Raw genomic sequence first — 22,063 nt, 5'->3', positions numbered from 1 at the left:
GGCCCTTGCCTGAGACCACTTGCGCCACTTCAGCACATCCCGCAGCAGGCACAAGGCCACAGGGACGTAACTCGGCTCCCGCTGCAGGCAGCGCGGCCGGAGACGGATCAGTCGGTGCCCCTTCCTAGCGCCGATTCAGCGCCGCATATGGAGTGTAGGATTCTCCGGATATTGAGCGGATTTATGCGGGATGAAGGCTCGGCTCCACGGAGCTTCCGAGTCAGGCGGCCATCTTCGCTGGCACCCGGCCACGCCCCACGTACTATGTTTTGACCTAGTTACTACTTAAGGGTGAACTTCAGTGATCTGCTTACAGTGCGCAATATCCACAAGCCTTATTAACTGTGCGCATCAGCGGAACTGCGTGCAACTTCAGCAATTAAAATTTAGGCCAATGCGCACAGTTCCAAAAACGGTATTTGCTGTGCCATCAGCGGAACGATCAGCCCGATTACTGATGGCACATACTTATACAGGGAGGAGCCACTTTAGTCTGGTGCTCAATTACAAGTGTAAATGTGAGTCTGGTGGTGCCTGATAACTGAAAGGCACACATTTGTTTACATACAATTTCATATTTGTCTGATTTATTATTCCTATTACAGCGCCTTCTACCTTGAGAAGGCCCGTCCTAGACTAGTGTGAGGACAAAACCCACGCCGACAAATGAGCGACCTGAAGTGTAATACAGAGAAAAAGTAGCCTGGAGGATTGCTGCAAATTAAAGGAAATGAAACAGAATTAATAAAGAACTACATAACAACAGCTGTGTGACCTGGGAGCCGATTGTGTCTCAATAAAGCCCTAGTTTGTCATTACCTTACAGTGCTCACATTATCATCCGCATTAGAAGAGATGGGAGCCTGGGGTGTCTGGTCACAGAAGCTCATTTACATACAAAGGGGGTGACAGCCTGCTCACAACGCACAGCACAACTTGTTTACGTAAAGTGCTAGTACACAGAACAGGGTAAAGTCTTGTGTCTCTTTTTTTCACTTTCTTTAATATATCCTGCACCTTGCTCTGTTCTTCTCTTTCTCTCATTTCAATTCATAGCAAATTACTCAAATTCACTATTGCTTTATCAGCACGGCACAAGTCGGGGGGTAGCCACAGTTTGAAGTGGTCCCCCCACTATTATCTAGAAACAGGACTCAGTTCCACATAGCTCCTTAGCCTGCGACTGATAATTGTTACTTTGTGCCCCAGCACTGCAGACACAGGCCTCTGAGTGTTTGTTTGTGTGAGTGGCGCAAGAGAGGAACAGAGAACTTGACACAATTAGTCCATCTATTTCTTAATACATTGTAAATGTGAAACACTTTGGGGTTTAGGGGCTGGATAAAGAATATAGTCAGGAAACAAGTGCAAATTAAAAGCCTATTTTATTTATTCGCTGAAAACTGTTTAAAAATGTAATTTCCAAGTTCCACATATCTGTTTAAAAATATTTACACTTTCAGTCATTTTTCGAGTTTAGTTACAAACTAATAGTGGGCAAAACACATGATGTATAAAAACTGAAACCAAAAATTTATTTTTACATTATTTTATGTTTCTTGTTTTGTGTTTTTAAAACAGGCCGTCAACCTTTCACGTGAAAATTATAAGGGCCTGACATCACTTCTTGTGATGTCACTACATGTGACGTCACTGTGATTTGCATATGATAATGGGCTCCTTCACTATTTTCCTTACTTGTGCCCTGTTTATTGGCATGACATGGGTCTATAGGTATTAAAAATAAACATTAAATTCACAGGTGTTCAGCCCATTTCTCTGGTGATGTCACACCTTGACATGTATTCGGCTGCTTCTTCTATTTTTAGATGAGTACAAATAACGTACGTTCCCCCTCATTCCAATTCGTTCTTTTTCTCCCCCTTTCTTTGTCTCTCTTCCTCTCTTTATCTCTCCCCCTCTCTATCTCCCACACACTCCTGTTAGCTTTAGCTTCATGAATGTCACTGCCACTTCTGGCATTCATACGACAAATCCTTCAGAACATTTGAGGACAAGGAACAATCAAGTGTGGAAGATGAGTTGCTCGGAGTGCAACTGATTGTCCTGGTACATATATGCTTTTGATGTGAGATTTCGCTATTTCACCACATTCTTCAAACAGAGTCGACTGCTTACAATGGCTCAATTCTGGTACAAAGTAGAGTTTGGCAAGTCTCAAAATGAATAGGGAGAGCCAAGTCGGAGAGGAGCCACGGGTCACACTTAGTTATAAGGCCCGAGGCACGAGCTGATCCATCAACCGATAACAGTGTGTTAAAGATGCAGCAAACGTTACTTAAAAACAAGGTATATGCTCTTTTATATCTAAAAATAACACTTGTGCTTCACTTTAGTTCATTACATATACTGCAGTGGCATTTGTTAATATTAATACATGCATTTTACCAATGAAGCTTCCATCTCCAGAGCCCTGACAACATGTCCACTCTGGGTGTGTTGCGTTTATAGGTTTTATCACTAATCCGACAAGTTAGCTGAAAATACCGCTGTTAGTCCCAGTATTGTTCAGTGTTGCTTTTACTGGTAGTGTGGTCAGGTGTGATTGAATGTTTTCCTTTGTATCTCTTCTTCACCAAATAAAAATCAACAATGTTTCTGTTCTTTTAATCCACATTGTGCTTGTCTTCCACTGTGTATCCTGGTACATAATGTCACTTTGCTATGTGTACGGAAGTGAACGATCACTGGAAACAAACACTTTTATAATTCTGCAAATACTGTTATCTGATTTTCTTCTTTACTGCTATCAGGGTCTTTTATCATCTGGTATTTCAATGTCCTACATAATTTGAATTTTATCTTTTTCCATAATTCATTCCTCTCACAATATCTGCACTGATTTGCTCTTTTCTATGTCTTCAGAAGGGTCAATATTATTTTTGATGTTCTTAAGTTCTTTCCGGAATCTCTGCATCTCTAGGATTATTTCCATATGAGTTAAATCAAGGAGTGTATTCACTGAGGGCTGTGTGGGATCGAAAATTGACAAAAGCCCTTCTCACTTTCACTGCCCTTCTATGTTTTCCCCCTGAGTGTTCACTGATGACTTTGTAGCTCTAATCGTCGACAAAAGCTCTTCCCACATTCATTGCACTTGAGTGGCTTTCCCCCTGTGTGTGTTTGTTGATGTTTTCGTAGCGTTGATAACTGACTAAAGCTCTTCAAACATTCACAGCAATCATATAGTTTTTTCCCTGTGTGTGTTATCTGATGTGTTTGTAGGTCTGATAATTGACTAAAGCTCTTCCCACATTCATTGCAATTGAATGGTTTTTCTCCAGTGTGAGTTCGCTGATGATACCTTAATATTGAAGAGAAGCGAAAACTGCTGTCACATTCACCGCAATGATAGGGTTTTCCCCCCTGTGTGTCCGCTGAGTTGTTTGGAGGTTTGATAATCGACTAAAGCTCTTCACACATTCACTGCAGTTGAATGGTTTTTTCCCCTGTGTTCACTGATGATTGTGTAGGTGTGATGACTTTGCACTTGAGTGGCTTTCCCCCTGTGTGTGTTTGTTGATGTATTCGTGAGTTGAAAACTGACTAAAGCTCTTCAAACATTCCCAGCAATCAATTAGTTATTTTATCTACATAATTAAGTTTGGGAAACCATCTTTTTTTTAATTATACACAATGACAAAAACTGAAGAAACACACAGAATTTTCAAATGAAATTGAAATAGGTATTGTTACTGTTTCTGTAAAAGCTCAATGCTATCCCTTGCACAGACATTGTGGGTGTTTTCATATTCCCTTTTCTAAAATCTCACTTCTCTCTATTCTTGTAAGGCAAAATAGGGTCCCTTATATCAGATTGCATGCATCACCTGGAATGTGGTATAATAGTTCAAAATGATGCAATTGTCTCCATGATCTATAATATCTGATTACTAACTATTACATGTAAATACCACTTTTTATATTGGAATTTTCACTCTTCTTCTTTTTCTTCTTCCTTATCACCCCTTCCCCCGACCTTTTCTGACATGTACACATATGTTACTTAGTTATATTCTTCTCTAAGGAAACTCTGAACTTAGCCTTGGTATTTTAATCCAATCAAAAAATGAAAAAATGTTCTTTAAAAATCTGCAAGTTGAAGACTCCCCTTGCTCCACTTATCCCTCTGCACTCTTTGGTTTCTTTACTTCTGCTCTCTTGGGGTCACTCAAACTACAGAGAAATCTTTTGATAAAATACACTTTATTTTAATTTACAGCCTTGAGAAAGCCCTGGCGCCACTCGCCACACAGGGCGAAACACGTGTCGGCTGTTTGTGTTCAATCTTGAATCAATAAAGGACTTGTTTGGAAAAACTTTAATGAAAATGGAATGAATTTTTTTTACGTCTGAACGGCACTGTGCACCCAAGGAAAAAGGATTTAGCCTCAAATTAATACATCTACAGAACAGGAAGACATACTCATACTTTCCTCAAAACTTTGCAACTTTGAAGCTCATAGGATCCAGAGCTTTGAGTATGATTCCCTTGCATCTATAAAATTGCGAAAACAGATATAGGCCTGGAATCCTTGGACCTATTGTTTTTGTTGAAAATTTAAATTACGGATTATCCAGGACCATATCATAAGACATCAAATGATTAGCCTACATCAATAAATCGACATTTGCCAGAAAACAAAGCATTGGTGCATAAAAAGATCCTAATACAAAATGTCCACCTATACAAATCGACGCGAAAGATGAAACAATAGATTAGAAGAAGCATTTGACCCCTCGAGCGCAGCCATTAGCAAAACATCGAGCTCAACTAATTTATTATCAGCTAAAAGTACATTTCAAGCATTGGAGAAAGTAGCCAAAAAAGAAACCTCCAAATGGTGGGAAGGAGCATCACTCAAAAAATATCTGGAACACAATCTTATCCCTCGTGGATTACGAATTCTTATCTTTCCTCCAATAGAGACCACGGCTCCTGAAAAATTACAACTTTAGGAAGAAAATCTACGCACAGCCTCCAATAACATGCTAAGAAAGCTAATAGATATAGCGCAAGAAGAATTTGAAAAAAACAAATCAGAGGTTGATACTTTATCCAAACGAATTGAGGAAGCAAATTGGGGTGATATTACAATGAAAAACTATGATATCCTAAACAAAATCTTGGATGAATATGAAGAGGACATAATCCAAAGGAAAAATCACAAATTTAGACAAGACTTGAATGACTAGGGAAGGGTATATACCTTCGCACAAAAATATGACAACATTAACACCTCAACATCAAACAGTAATACCAGCACCACAAATCAAACCCCTACCTCATCGGAAGCTGGCTCAGTAGAAGAACTACCAACAACTTGCAATACTCGTCCACAAGTAAATTTTCAGGAGGAAGTTCAACGACATCGACTAGGGAATGTCCAAGACAATCGCACCAGACCTCCAAACCTGGGGACACCAAAACCAAGTACAATAGGAGTTCAAACCAGAGCAAGAAAGAAGGAACTGTACACGGCAAAACCCTAACTAATAACCTGGTGATCAATCTGTCTACTACAAACCTTACTGATACACACAACCAAATTCTCAATAAAGGATTATCCTTCTGCCCAACTGTGTGTGTTCGCTGATGTTTTTGAAGGTGTGATAACTGACTAAAGCACTTTGCACATTCACTGCACTTGAATGGTTTTTCCCCCGTGTGTGTTCGATTATGACGCTGAAGGTGTGATAACAGACTAAAGCACTTTGCACATTCACTGTACTTGAACGGTTTTTCCCCGTGTGTGTTCGCTGATGTCTTTGAAGGTGTGATAACTGACTAAAGCACTTTGCACATTTACTGCACTCGAATGGGTTTTCCCCTGTGTGTATTCGCGGATGTCTTTGAAGTTGTGATAACGGACTAAAGCACTTTGCACATTTATTGCACTTGAATGGTTTTTCCCCTGTGTGTATTCGCTGATGTGTTTGAAGGTGTGATAAGTGATTAAAGCACTTTGCACATTCACTGAACTTGAATGGTTTTTTCCCTGTGTGTGTTCCCTGATGATACCTTAATGCTGAAGAGTCGTGAAAACTACTGTCACATTCACTTCAATGATAAGGTTTTTCCCCCGTGTGTGTTCGCTGATGACGTTTTCGGTCTGATATCCGACTAAAGCTCTTCCCGCATTCATTACACTTGAATGGTTTTTCCCCTGTGTGTATTCGCTGATGATTTTGAAGGTGTGATAAGTGACTAAAGCACTTTGCACATTCACTGCACTTGAATGGTTTTTCCCCTGTGTGTGTTCGCTGATGAACCCTTAATACTGAAGAGTCGCGAAAACTACTGTCACATTCACTACAATGATAAGGTTTTTCCCCCGTGTGTGTTCGCTGATGACTTTGGAGGTGTGATATCTGACTAAAGCTCTTCCCACATTCACTGCACTTGAATGGTTTTTCCCCCGTGTGTGTTCGATTATGACGCTGAAGGTGTGATAACAGACTAAAGCACTTTGCACATTCACTGCACTTGAACGGTTTTTCCCCGTGTGTGTTCGCTGATGTCTTTGAAGGTGTGATAACTGACTAAAGCACTTTGCACATTTACTGCACTCGAATGGGTTTTCCCCTGTGTGTATTCGCGGATGTCTTTGAAGTTGTGATAACGGACTAAAGCACTTTGCACATTTATTGCACTTGAATGGTTTTTCCCCTGTGTGTATTCGCTGATGTGTTTGAAGGTGTGATAAGTGATTAAAGCACTTTGCACATTCACTGAACTTGAATGGTTTTTTCCCTGTGTGTGTTCCCTGATGATACCTTAATGCTGAAGAGTCGTGAAAACTACTGTCACATTCACTTCAATGATAAGGTTTTTCCCCCGTGTGTGTTCGCTGATGACGTTTTCGGTCTGATATCCGACTAAAGCTCTTCCCGCATTCATTACACTTGAATGGTTTTTCCCCTGTGTGTATTCGCTGATGATTTTGAAGGTGTGATAAGTGACTAAAGCACTTTGCACATTCACTGAACTTGAATGGTTTTTTCCCTGTGTGTGTTCGCTGATGAACCCTTAATACTGAAGAGTCGCGAAAACTACTGTCACATTCACTACAATGATAAGGTTTTTCCCCCGTGTGTGTTCGCTGATGACTTTGGAGGTGTGATATCTGACTAAAGCTCTTCCCACATTCACTGCACTTGAATGGTTTTTCCCCCGTGTGTGTTCGAATATGATGTTTTCGGTCTGACATCCGACTAAAGGTCTTCCCACATTCATTGCACTTGAATGGTTTTTCCCCTGTGTGTATTCGCTGATGATTTTGAAGGTTTGATAATTGACTAAAGTACTTTGCACATTCACTGCACTTGAACGGTTTTTCTCCTGTGTGTGTTCGCTGATGAACCCTTAATGCTGAAGAGTTGCGAAAACTACTGTCACATTCACTACAATGATAAGGTTTTTCCCCTGTGTGTGTTCGCTGATGACGTTTTCGGTCTGACATATGACTAAAGCTCTTCCCACATTCATTGCATTTGAATGGTTTTTCCCCTGTGTGTATTCGCTGATGATTTTGAAGGTTTGATAACTGACTAAAGCACTTTGCACATTCACTGCACTTGAATGGTTTTTCCCCCGTGTGTGTTCGTTGATGTGTTTGAAGGTTTGATAACAGACTAAAGCACTTTGCACATTCACTGCACTTGAACGGTTTTTCCCCCGTGTGTTTTCGCTGATGTCTTTGAAGGTGTGATAACTCACTAAAGCACTTTGAACATTTACTGCACTTGAATGGTTTTTCCCCCGTGTGTGTTCGCTGATGATTTTGTAGCTTTGATACTTGTCTAAAGCTCTTCCCACATTCACTGCAGTTGAATGGTTTTTTCCCCGTGTGTGTTCGCTGATGACTTTGAAGGCTTGATAATCGACTAAAGCTCTTCCCACATTCATTGCACTTGAATGTTTTTTCTCCTGTGTAGGTTTGCTGATGAAGCTTGAGATGTGATGTCAAACTAAAGCTCTTGCTGCATGTGTATGATTCTTCTTTCTTGGTTAGTGTCTGTGGGTCGGGTATATATTTGTCTACATCCCATGACTGCATTTCCTGAGGGGCCGACATGTCTGATAAAGCACTTGGCTTTTTCTCACACACTTTATATGTGTGCAGTATTTTCCACGTTTGATTTCTGTTTTAACAATAAAATGCGATAGCCACCAAATATTTGCCACACTCCTAATATGAAAAGGTGTCTTTGTAGGCGATTGTGCCTTTAGATTGGATTATGGCAATGCACGCTTGCGGGTAAAGATGTATCTTCCTTCTGACCGGTGCAAATTGGGACAGCCTGTTGTATTGTAGATAGAAGAACTCCTCTTTCCTTTACCCGTCAGTTGTCTGGCTCCGCTCTGTTGTGCTCTTCTCTGGTTACTGTGGTTCGGCCAGAAAGAGTTTACAATACACCTAGAGCACGGAATGATGGCTCGTCGTCATTTTATAAAACAAAGCACTGTGGTAATCACATCATACCGCCCCCATGATCAAAGCTGGTGTTGGACACTTGTTTATACAGGAGGCGGTTGGTTATTGTTGTTGCCTTAATTTTCCACGGTCATTTCTTCGTCTTGTGGCGTGGAGGTGCACAGCTCAGACTCTTACAATCACTGAACTGCCCTTGATGCTTCATCCGGGATCTGTCAGTTTATGTGCAGGTTCCCCTGTCGCCAACTGCGCTGATGTTTTCCTGAATACTGAAGCTCATTATTTCTGCTGTTTTTGAAGATTTACCGCATTCGCTTTATTATTGATGGTCATTTCACACATTCAAGGCTTGTTTTCTGTTGGATGTAAAGATATTTAAAATTATTAAATGGAAACATAATGGAATGAGAATTCACAATGTTTAACTGGTTGTAAAAGACACTCCACGCAATGCAGCGCAGCCCCCCCCGCGAGGCTACGCTGCGTGGCGCGACAGGAAGGGAACAGGTGCGCACCATATTTTTAGAGATACGGCTCTCTCCTTTCCTTTCCCTTGCGCCGGCACTGATTACAGAGGGCCTGCGTCAAGCATACACCTTAGCACCAGAGCGCTAGCGTGTGTGTGTCTGTGAGTCCAGCATGGGTTTTGTACAGGGAGGACACCCTTCCTGTACAAATTGTTATGCCTCGACACGAGGGAAAGCTTTTACCATTTTGCATACGTGTTGCACAGTGCAGCACACATGCAAAGTCAGAAAAGGAAGAAGAAATGAAAGCATTTCTACTTCCTTGCACCTAGTTTTGTGGTTGCACAAGAACACTCATGCACCACCCTTGGCAGGCCCCCATGGCACAAAGTAATGCCAAACAATGCTATGCGCAGTGTCACATTACTTTAACGTTATTTCCAGTGCTAAACAAGTTTAGCGCTGGAAAGTAAATTAGGAAAAAAGATTTTGCGCCATTTTGTGGCTCTTTTGTGACGCAAACACAGTGCAAAATCTTAGTGTCGCTTTTGAAACTTAGCAAGGAATATTTCATCATACACAGATATTTAACTAAATGTTATGTTGATCAGGTGACATTTTGTCAGAATCAAAGGATACACTGAAGCGGCCCCCTCAGGAACAGAAGCTCTTACCCCAAATCCTCCTCAAGGATAACTCCAGGAACAACCTAGAATCTGCTGTCCATAGAATCAGCCCCGCGGGGGAAAGGGGAAGTGGAAGACAAACAAAGAGAGACTTGCTTCGGACACTGGCACCCGTCTGGTCTGGTCTGGAAGCGTACTGTAAGGCAAAATTCTTATTAGTTTCCTAACGCACTAAGTATGATGTTGATTATGATAATTGCTTTCTATCGTGAACTAATTCTTACCAGTGTCTAACCAGAAGCTAGCTCCTCCCTACACATGTTTGTCTGGAATGATGTACATACTGATTCACTGGAAGAACAAGTGGACACCTTATTGGAAACTGCGTAATGGGATCACCATGGAAGTCTCCAGCAAAGGTTGTTAAGTCTCTGAGAACTCCTTGAACTGTAAGCTGACAAGAGGAGTTTGAAACAAACAAGGTTATGAACTGCCAGCTTAAGAAGAATGGATATTTAATTGTATCTACAACACCGGGTACTGAATACTCCGAAGTCTTTGTCGAGTTCAAGATTAATAACCAGTCTCAAAAAAGGCTCAAGGATCCTCTTACATCTGAACACCTGAAGTCCGAAGATTACTTCACCTCAGTCATAGCCATGAGACTCAAGATAACGTCGAATAAATACTCTTACTTGGAATTCGAGGTCTTCTCTTGACTGAAGACTCTACAAAGAAGCCTGCTCCACTGCTTCCCAGAAATACTCTGCTTAGCGTCTTCAAACTCTGTTGTCACACGAATTCTCTGAGGAGAAAAAATAATTACTAAATGCTCTTTTGCTAGAGCCAAAACTGTCTTTCTGTACTTCCCTGTAAAATAGAGGAAAGAAGGCAAGACGAATTTCTTCAGAAAACACTTCTATTCAGTGAGGAATGACAGCGAGCGCAGAAGGCTCCTGTCGGACGAAGAAAGTCGGTTGAAGTGCGCAGAGCGAGGCGCGCGCATGCGCATTACCTCCAATTCTCGCCACTGCACAAACAACTAGACTGCTAAGCGGTGCTTTGCTCAGTGGGGACGGAACTCTGCCTTTCCAACATGGCTGAGCTCTACAGCATTTCAATAAACACCGCAGAGACGTTTTCCAGCACGGGCTTCTTTTTGCGAGTCTTTTCTTGTTAAGCACGTGGATCCTGACACATTTTATTAATGTCTGGAAAAGAGGTGATTTACCAGTGTTCACAGAGTAACTGAGCAAAGTAAGGGCACTCACGTAGCACCCAAGTGCTAGAGGTATAGCTTAAGATAGACGCATATGGTCAAGATTTCATTTAAACAACAGTAGAGTTTAGAAAAAGAGATGGATCAGGCTGGCCTGTAAAATTTCCAGTAACTCTTTACGAAGTATACAACAAAAGTAACTCCATTTACACACTTTTTCTCATTCTTTCCGATTTACTTAAAATCATCTCAAATACCAACTCCTGTCTTTACCTTGCTGTTCATAAGTCACCTTTGACACTTTCGACGCTCCCTTGGATCAAGCATTTCTGGTTTCTTCTAACCTGGAAGATTGGAACATTATTGTGGGTTGAGCGGGGTTTCCTATCGCCATAACTTCTGTCCATCTCTCTGAAACTAGTGCAGTTTACATCACCTGGTTCTGGCCTGAAAGACAACTTTAAAAAGCAAGTCTTTAGTTCTTCCTAAGTAAGATAAAGTTCTGTTAGATGCAGCTCCTTCCAGAGCTTTTGTGTAAAACAGAGCGAGGGGTTCACTGTAAGGCCCGCCCTTTACATTATAAGCGCAGATAAGGAAAACAAATGTTGAGTAATATAATTTAATATTCAACAATATCAGTCATTTACTACTTATAGAGAATCCATCACAACCAATAATTTACCTGATATATCCCCGCAGCAGATGTGTGCCTATTACTCTTTTTACCCCCTTTTCCACCATTACATGGCATCTGGCATGACGTTGTCCTTTTGGGGCCCTGGATGCCATTTGTGACCGGATGGGCATTTTGAAGAGTGGGAGGAGGTGTCAGTTATCCACAGGTGATGCAGCATTTCTACCTTTCCATATTTCTCATATTCAAGTTCATCTAATTTCCTGTCCTTCAGCCCCCCTACTGTCCTCTGGCTGCGCACTCACTCTGTGGGGTTCATAAGAAGTCAGATAACGGCCTGATAGTCACAAGGCCATGGATCTCACTTCTTCTACAACACTTATTGCAGACAAAGGGCCTAGTTAGGAGTTTGTCCAACAGATTATTGCCTCAAAACTATGGGTGGGTGAAGAATTCCGCTCTGCCGGCGGAGCTCACAAAGTTTTACCCACTCCTGGTCCAAAAAACTCCATGTAGAACAGAGTTCTTTTCTCCAGCGGTTCTCCAACGGTAAGGTGGCGAGCGCTTGTGAGAAAATATAGCACGCTAGACCTCTTCCTGGTGAGATTTCTCATTGCAGGAGGTCAAGGCAGGTCGCGACCACTCGAGTGTTAAAATCTGCCATTCTCGTTGATGAAGCTGCCATTCGATTAGGATATCAATTTGAGCGGCAGAAAGCAGCATTGTCCTCTGACACGACGCGTAGTGCTGTTCGTGCTGATTTTACAGTGGGGGTTAAACTCCTGGCACTAAAAATCAGTACGAGCAGTGCAACTTAAACTCTGCCACTAGCGGAAGTCAGCAGAGTGTGGCGGAGTTTCCCTGACACTTCATGGAGTTCTGCGGGGTACACTCTGCAAACTACACCAAGGCATCATCAAAACGTGACAGATATCCTGCCTGCCTTATTATAATTGCCACAGGATGTAATGCATATTTAATGGGGCGGGAAGGATACCTGTTACATTTATGATAGAATAAACAATACGCTGAAATCTAAATCAGGCCTCTGGTGTACATTGCGTCCAGTCTGGCTAGCTGGGCTTGACGGATCTTGTGGTTTGTGGGTATCTCACTGCTTTGAGGTCACCGCCAGGCAAACCTTCTGTCAGCAGCGCCCTGTGCAGATCTTCCTTCCAACCAGGACTTCTGTCAGCTGTGGCCTGTGCAGATCTTCCTTCCAGGCAGGACTTCTGTCAGCTGTGCCCTGTGCAGATCTTCCTTCCAACCAGGACTTCTGTCAGCTGTGGCCTGTGCAGATCTTCCTTCGAGGCGGGACTTCTGTCAGCTGTGCCCTGTGCAGATCTTCCTTCGAGGCTGTACTTCTGTCAGCTGTGCCTCGTGCAGATCTTCCTCCCAGGCGGGGTCTTCTGTCAGCTGCACCTTGTGTGGATCTGCTTTGCAGACAAGGGCTTATTTCCTCAAGGATCAGTTCAAAGGTCGGGAGAGGTAGAACTGGTCTAGGTCATCTTCTTTATTGCCGTTCAACTGGTCAAGCCACAGAGCTCGAGCTCTGAGAGGACGGAGAGTCTGGGTTTTCTGAGCTCCATGGAACATTAAGACAGTTCCACCACATCCAGCACATACTACAAGACTCCAAGAGTCAACACTACAAGTGCTGCTCCATGGTTTAATTCTACCACTGTATCTGAACATCCCCTGGCAAATGCCAACTAGAGACTAAACATCCAGCCTGCACCAGCAGAGGGCAGAAAGCTTTTCAAACAACTCGAGGTAAATGAACTTTCACTATCTGTCGTAACTGAAGATGTTAATCCTTGGTAACATCAATCCCCTTTGGACAAGGTCCTTCATTTTGCTATCAGAATGTAACTCATCCTGCGCAGACACAAACCCTCTAGTCCATATTGCATGAAGATCGGTGGTTCTCCCCCAGAAGAAGGCCCTCCACAAATTGCTGACATTTTCTTACACCCCCTGGACAGCTGTGGCAACACACAGACCAACTACACCCCCTCAGGGATCACCCGTCCATCTGCCAGGATCAAGACTCCGATCTTTCAACCTTCTCTGTTACCGTCTTTGGAACGGCCCGTCTCTAGGATTCATGGAAGCTCCACACTCAGTGAGCTCAGAGTTGCCTTGTAAAACCATCTCATGAGAGTGAAAGAAAAGAACATTAAGTGACAAGCACCGCACAGAAGTGTAAATAACTCTACCATTATCATTCCATGAACCATTGTCCTACTGCTGATGTTTCGACATGGATGTTTTGCCATCTATCACAGCAGCTTCTTCGATTAAAATCTTACTCAACACTTTTGCATCATACCCATTTACCTATGTTCTGTTTCTGACCCTACGACATCTCTGGCAGACATGCTGGGCTGACTGTTGCTACATAAATAGGAAGTAGATTGCTACTGCAGGAAGAGGGCAGTGTCCTTGCAGTCAGATGCACTTAATTGGGATAAAAGGTACCATGTTTGTTAGAAAAGCTGCAACTATTAGAATAATAACATACCAAAAGCAGCGGACAATGCAATAACAGACCAGGTACTAGAAAAACCTGACGCAAACAATGCAATAACACAGGCCAGGAACAAGGAAAATCTGATGTAAACAATGCAATAACATAGGCCAGGCATTGGGAAAATCTGATGTAAACAATGTAATAACACAGGTCAGGCACTAGGTGAATCTGATGCAAACAATGCAATAACACATGCCGGGCGCAAGGAGAATCTGATGCAGACAATGCAATAACACAGGCCAGGCACGAGGAGAATCTCACACAAACAATGCAATAACACATGCCGGGCGCAAGGAGAATCTGATGTAAACAATGCAATAACACAGGCCAGGAACAAGGAAAATCTGATGTAAACAATGCTATGACGCAGGTCAGGCGTTGGGAGAATCTGAAGCAAACAATGTAATAACACAGGTCAGGCACTAGGTGAATCTGATGCAAACAATGCAATAACACTGGCCAGGCACTAGGTGAATCTGATGCAAACAATGCAATAACACTTGCCAGGCACTAGGTGAATCTGACGCAAACAATGCAATAACACAGTCCAGGCACAAGGAAAATCCGATGTAACAATGCAGTAATACAGGCCAGGCACAAGGAAAATCTGATGTAAACAATGCAATAACAAAGGCCAGGCACTAGGAGGATCTGATGCAAACAATGCAATCACACAGGCCAGGCACGAGGAGTATCTGACGCAAACAATGCAATAACAAAGGCCAGGCACTAGGAGGATCTGATGCAAACAATGCAATCACACAGGCCAGGCACGAGGAGAATCTGACGCAAACAATGCAATTAACACAGGCTGGGCACGAGGAGAATTTGATGTAAACAATGCAATAACACAGGCCAGGCGTTGGGAGAATCTGACGCAAACAATGCTAATAACACAGGCCAGGCACGAGGAGAATCTGTCGCAAACAATGCAATAACACAGGCCAGGCACTAGGAGAATCTCACACAAACAATGCAATAACATAGGTCAGGCACTAGGTGAATGTGATGCAAACAATGCAATAACACAGTCCAGGCTCGAGGAGAATCTGATACAAACAATGCAATAACACAGGCCAGGCACTAGGAGAATCTGACGCAAACAATGCAATAACACAGGACAGGCTCTAGGGTTGATGCAAACAATGCAATAACGCGGGCCAGGCACTAGGAGAATCTGATGTAAACAATGCAATAACACAGGCCAAGCACTGGGAGAATCTGATGCAAACAATGCAATAACACAGGCCAGGCACTAGGAGAATCTGTCGCAAACAATGCAATAACACAGGCCAGGCACTAGGAGAATCTCACACAAACAATGCAATAACATAGGTCAGGCACTAGGTGAATGTGATGCAAACAATGCAATAACACAGGCCAGGCTCGAGGAGAATCTGATGCAAACAATGCAATAACACAGGCCAGGCACTAGGAGAATCTGACGCAAACAATGCAATAACACAGGACAGGCTCTAGGGTTGATGCAAACAATGCAATAACGCGGGCCAGGCACTAGGAGAATCTGATGTAAACAATGCAATAACACAGGCCAAGCACTGGGAGAATCTGATGCAAACAATGCAATAACAAAGGCCAGGCACTAGGAGGATCTGATGCAAACAATGCAATCACACAGGCCAGGCACGAGGAGAATCTGACGCAAACAATGCAATTAACACAGGCTGGGCACGAGGAGAATTTGATGTAAACAATATAATAACACAGGCCAGGCGTTGGGAGAATATGACGCAAACAATGCTAATAACACAGGCCAGGCACGAGGAGAATCTGTCGCAAACAATGCAATAACACAGGCCAGGCACGAGGAGAATCTGTCGCAAACAATGCAATAACATAGGCCAGGCACTAGGTGAATGTGATGCAAACAATGCAATAACACAGGCCAGGCGTTGGGAGAATCTGACGCAAACAATTCTAATAACACAGGTCAGGCAAGAGGAGAATCTGACGCAAACAATGCAATTATATTGAAGGTGCTCTGTGCACACTATACTTTCAGTCAATAATCAAACAATCATTTTAGTGCTGCTCCATTCGTTACACTTGGTCAGAGTGCCTTGAAAATATAGTAACAGATCTGGTTGGGAAAATTCCCGTCCTGATGAAAGTGCGCACTATTTTCAGGGAACTGTTGGTTCCTTATCCATGTCTTTGAAAAATAAAAACTTGGTTGTCTTTTTGATGATTTTATCAATTTCCTTTATTTATATCATTTATTTCATGATTTCTTTGTTCTTTCAATAGATTAAATCAGTTTCATGAATTATACCCAATGCATTTTGGGTCACTTATAGGACCCTTCCTCAGGGGTCTACAAAAATGAAAACGAAAAACTAATTAGTCCCAAACAACAAAATCTACATTAAATTTTAAACACATCCTGTCTATTTCAAGCAATAATCTCTCTTTTCAGATCAAATCCACGTACATGTATTGTTTCAGTATCGTTCATCGAGTTAAATCAAAGAACAGATCAATACACCAGATTGGTCTTTCATGGTATCTCTAAGAAAATTATATGTGAAAAAATTATATACATGACTATACCCATTACTCACAGGATCTAATTTTACCCTGCTGACAAGTCATGCTCTAAAACAAATCAGGTTTACGCTAGAAATTACAAGACTTACTTGAGTTTCACGTAATTAAACTCTCTCGCACACGCTGCACGCCGTTCTGTGCAAGCGGTAAAAAATGCACTACTTTCTTGCGCTGTGTGAATAGCGTCCTGGATGTAGTGTTGTGGAGCCTCGTGAAATAGTCATGTGCTTAGTGATTTAAAGTAACCTGCACTATCGAGATGTAACCCGTTTTGTTGAAGTTGATAGAAAATTCTCAAATTGACATGATTATAATTGAAATCGATAGGTAGATTGAATCAGTAGTTAAATCATGTGTTAAAGTAAAAATAGAACAATGCTAGATAGTCATGGTATTATGAATTAGGGACAACTCTGCAGTAAGTCAAAATCCTAAATAACAGTATGATCTGAAAAAACGTTCTGTGTGACATTATAAAAAACAAGATAATTCAATACGGTCATTCAACCCAAACGGCTGTAAAGTATTCAACTTTTTGATCCAAAGGAATTCAGCCTTTAGTAATTGCATATGAACACTAGCCTCAGGTGTTTGACAAAAAAAACCCTCGGACTATTACTCTAGTTGATCCAAGTGAAGCAACTTGTAAATGTGGTTATAAATAAATAAATCACAACACCCACGAATTCAAAAAAAGTCGGGTGGTATCTGCACCAAATAAAAGAAGCAGTAAAAATAAAAAGCGACTGGGTTCCCTTTATTTAATTCAAGCCATTACTGATAAAGCACCCGGGCGGCAGATCCCTAACAACCAACGCAACTTAAAAGTGACGACCAGCAGACCACCCTGCAAGGCAAAACACCTCACGTAGGGACCCAACCGGACTACAGCGCGACCTGCCCACAGGGTCACTTCACTGTGATTGCGCCGCAGCGAACCGGACGCAGAACCCTGATCTGAGACGCCGCATTTAAACCGACGACAAAGCAAGACTGAGTCCACAGCCATAGGCCGCCATTACTGATACAGCACCCGGACGGCAGGTTCCCTAATAACCAACGCAACTTAAGAGCGACGTTCATTCGGCAAGCGAACTGCACGCACATAGCACGACCCTCCCGAATCCTCGACTGTCTTTATCTGGAGACATCCGCAATGAGTGGTAGAGGAACCAGGGGCCAGCAGGCCCCCAAACTGGACAAGTTTGCGTACCACAAAGATCCGCCGGACAACGCGAGAGGAGACGCACAGCGCTCGCCGCCCCAGAACAACGGGACGCACGCTGAAACCGAACAGGTCACCCTGCAAGATGTAATGGCGACACTGAAAGCGATGCAATCATCAATGGGAACAATTTCAACGGATGTCTCCCTAATAAGGGCGGACTTCGCGAAGATGTCGGAACGGCTAGTTGAAGTAGAAAAGGCAACCACCGGACTAGTAAGGGACACGTCGGAGCTTCAACGGAAAGTCCACCAACTAGAAGAAGACAACGCCACACTGAAATCTAAACTGGACGACCAGGAAGGCCGCTCGAGGCGCAATAACGTCCGTCTGGTGGGTGTACCGGAATCCGAAGGCGGGCCACCCCTGGACCTCTACGTGGAGGATCTAATTAAAAATCAACTCCAACCCAAAGGTTTATCGAACTTTTTTTCGGTCGAACGAGCCCATCGAGTGCTGTGGTTCTGAAAATCTGGACCCTATTGTTATCCCAATATCGAGGTCCAATACCCGTGTCACAAAATATCAACATACCATGACGAATTTAGTGTCCGTGAACCGATAATGATTAGGACATCATTCCTATGTATTTGCGTGACAATCGAGGGTTGCCAACACCCCTAAATCGTAGTTTCCGTCCCAATCCCTTAGACTCCATTTTGTGAACGGCATCCATCTTACGTCTTGCCCTCATGTTAAGTCAATTAAAGGTCGAGCTTGATCCAAAAGGACACGTCCACCTTCCCTGACTTCCCCCTGACCTGTCCAAACTGACTCCATTGCCTTAAGCCAAACCTGTTTGGGCGGCTCCCCGCCCAGTGGCCGAATACGATACTATCGACACATAACATTCCACAAACCATTCACCCCATACAGAACATGCTTTCTACAAACATGCACCTGTCCATACTTCTTCTTTATGGCCAGTTTTATGACTGGGTGGTACCTGCCTTTATTGGTGTTTCATCGATATCTGATGGGAGTCCCGGATCTTGCTGGGTAATCTGTCACGAACTGGACATCTAAAATGTGGGCTTGCTTACGTGACGCCGCACTTTGTATTATTGCAGAAATATGTTTACAGCCATATCATAAACTCAAGAATTCTTGCTTGAAGCCATTATTTCTGTATAAAAGGAGAAGACTGGTTCTGTAAAAACTAACACGTACAGTCTCCTGAGAATACATGACCCGTGTTTGTCGTGCTTCTAGGACACGTGTTACTTGGTAGCTACCAATAAAAACTTGATCTCTGACTGCGACTAGAAGACTCATTGTTTCTGTGGTCCGGAACAAGGGAGAACTCAGAGGTCTTCGGGTGTTGTCCCCTGGCACCACCGGGTTCCTAAAAACCCGGCACCTCAGTTGGCGCCCAACTCGGGGCGATATCAAGCGGCGACGGTCCAAGCCAGATGTTCGTGAGGAGCTTCGTGTGAAAATTCCGGAGGACGGCCAGCCACTTCAGCGACCCCTGTATGTCGACGTGGTTCCGAAGGTCTTTGCTGCGAGGTTCCCCGCGTCCCGACGGCTACGAAGGACTGCTGCCCTGACTATCGCCTTGTTTTGGACCGAGTGATCCTTGGTAGAGCGAAACGATAGACGAGTCTTCTAGCGACGTCACCGATCTTCAAATACTTCAGTTAAGTATAAGTGGAGCGTCTCCCAGTCCTTAGTTTGTCCTTAGTTTTTGGTATCCTGGAGATACGACTTGATTTGGTACTTGCAAGCCCCAAAGCCGAAGGACTCGTGTTTTCACGAGAAATATCATAATAGATAAACCTTTGAAGTTTGAAGCTAGACTAGTGAGCGAAGATGCCTGGTTTTAGCAGACTTGGAAACTTGTTTTGTCTTGGTTATAATAGGGACTCCCGATTAGAGGATTCGTGTCCGGTTCCTCCAATTGGAACTCCAACGTATGAGCTCTATGTAAAACATGGCGTAGGTCAGATCACATATAGTGAAGTGTGGATAAAATACACCCGTAAAGATGGTGTTTTAAAATGGCCCCAATATGGTAGTTTCGACTCAGAAATTCTAGATAACCTAGAGGTCAAACTGTTCAAAAAGAAAGCCCGACCGGCGATGTATGACTCTTTCCGCTTATGGCGTAAAGAGGCCAAACAAAAGGCAATTAAACTAGAAAAGAAGAATAAGAGGGAAAGGGGTATTTCAGTAATACAAGCCGCGATAAAATTTAAAGACAACGAAGAGGATCGAATAAGTGAGCAGTTGCACAGGCAACGTAAAATGGCAATAGATAAATGCTATCCTGTTTTACCATCTCTTCAGCAAGAGACAGTAAAAGAGCGTGAGAAAGAGCCATTAATGGCGCATTTGCTGAGTTCGCCACCACCCTATGCGCAAAATGCCACAGCACCTCCGCAACCTTTAGTTGCACCTCTGGTAGCTGTTATACCAGCTCCTCTACAGCACTCACCAGCTACTCTTCAGCTGGCTTCTATTTCTCTAGTGCAGCCTCCTCAAGGCTCACCAGTCACATCTACTTCTCCTACTGTTCCTTCTACAACTTCGCCTAGCGCACCTTCTATTTCTTCCGATACTAGTTCTGCGAACGCTTCTGTTTCTGCTTTGCGTGACTCTGTTCTGACACCAGTTATTCCTCCACTTTCACCTTCCGTCTGGCATAAAACGGCCAGCATTGTTACTAACATTCCTTCACCACTTTTTCGGTCGCCTAAAACGACCCCTAATACGGGACTAAGACAGTTACGAAGCCAAATGCCTGATTATCGAAATTATCGGAAGATTGTCAGACGAGTTTTCACAAGTTGCGTGATGCATTGTGTTCAGCCCCTGTGTTGGGAAACCCCAACTACAGTAAGCCTTTCACATTATATGTCCATGAGAAGGAAGGCTGTGCATTATCAGTCTTAACACAACATTTTGGGAACAGACAGCGCCCATGCGCGTATTTTTCGGCAACTCTGGATCCTGTGGCTAAGGCACTACCAAGTTGTCTGAGGGCTACCGCCGCAGCAGCTGTCTGCATTCGACAATCCGCTGGATTAGTCATGAATAATACTCTGATCGTTATGGTTCCGCATGCAGTAGACATTTTACTAAACAGGACGAAGACACAACACCTTACTAGCGCTCGACTATCCAGTTACGAACTGACGTTGCTAGCAAGCCACATCCACATAAAGAGGTGCGATACACTGAATCCGATACGTACAAATCAGACACGCCCTAAAAGGAGCCATCCCAACGGGGACGACCCTGGTCGAATCCTCCCCACTGGAGGACAGACTCCTCACTGACCATCTGGAGAAGAAGGCAATTTCGTTGACATACCGCAAGCTGATAAACAATCTTCCAGACCCCACAGTGGTCCTCCGTAGCAAGTGGGAAGTAGAATTGAGGGACATAGTGGACGAAGACTGGCTGCACGCCCTTGCCTCGCAAGAGACGCCTCCATTCCATCTCGGCTGAAACTTATACAACTGAAGATACTGCACCGAATCTATTATTCCCACACCCTCCTACACAAATTAGGTCATGTCCCGGAACCGGGGTGTCTGAGGGGCTGTGGAGTTCCGGGAACGTACTTTCATATACTTTGGGAGTGCCCCAGGATTCGAACATACTGGTCAGGTGTGCTGTCAGAACTCACAAATGCGAGCGGGGTGGAGATACAACTTGATCCCCGGTGCTGTATATTGAACATCTGGCCGCCCACGGATCTTAACCGGGGACAACAGACTTGGGCAACACTGGGCATGACACTGGCAAAGCGTAACATAGCTAGAAGGTGGGGGTCCGGTACCACTCCCACGAGGACGCAATGGGGAAATGACATGGATGAGGCGATGGTGGCGGAAAAGGCAGTATATATACAGAGGGGGTGCCCAAAGAAATGGTCCGTTATATGGGGCAAATGGAACGAATACCGAGGGGACATATGCAAACCACCACGGGAAGCACCTGAGCTGTCTGTAAGTCCTTAGGAAGGGAACAAAGCCATAGCTCTAGTGTCATAGACGCAGGGGCCACCTGGGCTAAATCAAAGAATTGGACTGGTAACTAACATTACTAGTTTTTGACATGTGAGCTGGTTGTTGGAGTTCTTCCGCTCACTACACACGTGGGGTCGGCCCAAGGGGGCTCTCACCGAAGGCCGAAGCTATACTATTAACACATGGATGATGTAATGGTTTGTGATATTCGCTAATTACCAAAAGTAGTACTGTCGCTATAACACGAGGATGCAAACGTATGTTTACTGCATGTCCGAAACTGAAATTGATATGTACTGTTACATTGAAAATGCAAATAAAAACTGTTTAAATAAATAAAATAAAATGGTTTTGA

General features: G+C 43.4%; 1 pseudogene; it reads right to left on the bottom strand.

Annotated features, from left to right (window-relative positions):
• Positions 1–2,647: 2,647 nt before the first annotated feature.
• LOC144806624 (uncharacterized) lies at positions 2,648–21,175 on the bottom strand (annotated as a pseudogene).
• Between the last annotated feature and the right edge of the window lie 888 nt (positions 21,176–22,063).

Source organism: Lissotriton helveticus (assembly GCF_964261635.1).
Source record: "Lissotriton helveticus chromosome 1_1 unlocalized genomic scaffold, aLisHel1.1 SUPER_1_unloc_90, whole genome shotgun sequence".
Classification (NCBI taxonomy): domain Eukaryota; kingdom Metazoa; phylum Chordata; class Amphibia; order Caudata; family Salamandridae; genus Lissotriton; species Lissotriton helveticus.
Note: the sequence above shows the minus strand (reverse complement) of the source record. Positions and strands in the feature narration are given on the sequence as shown.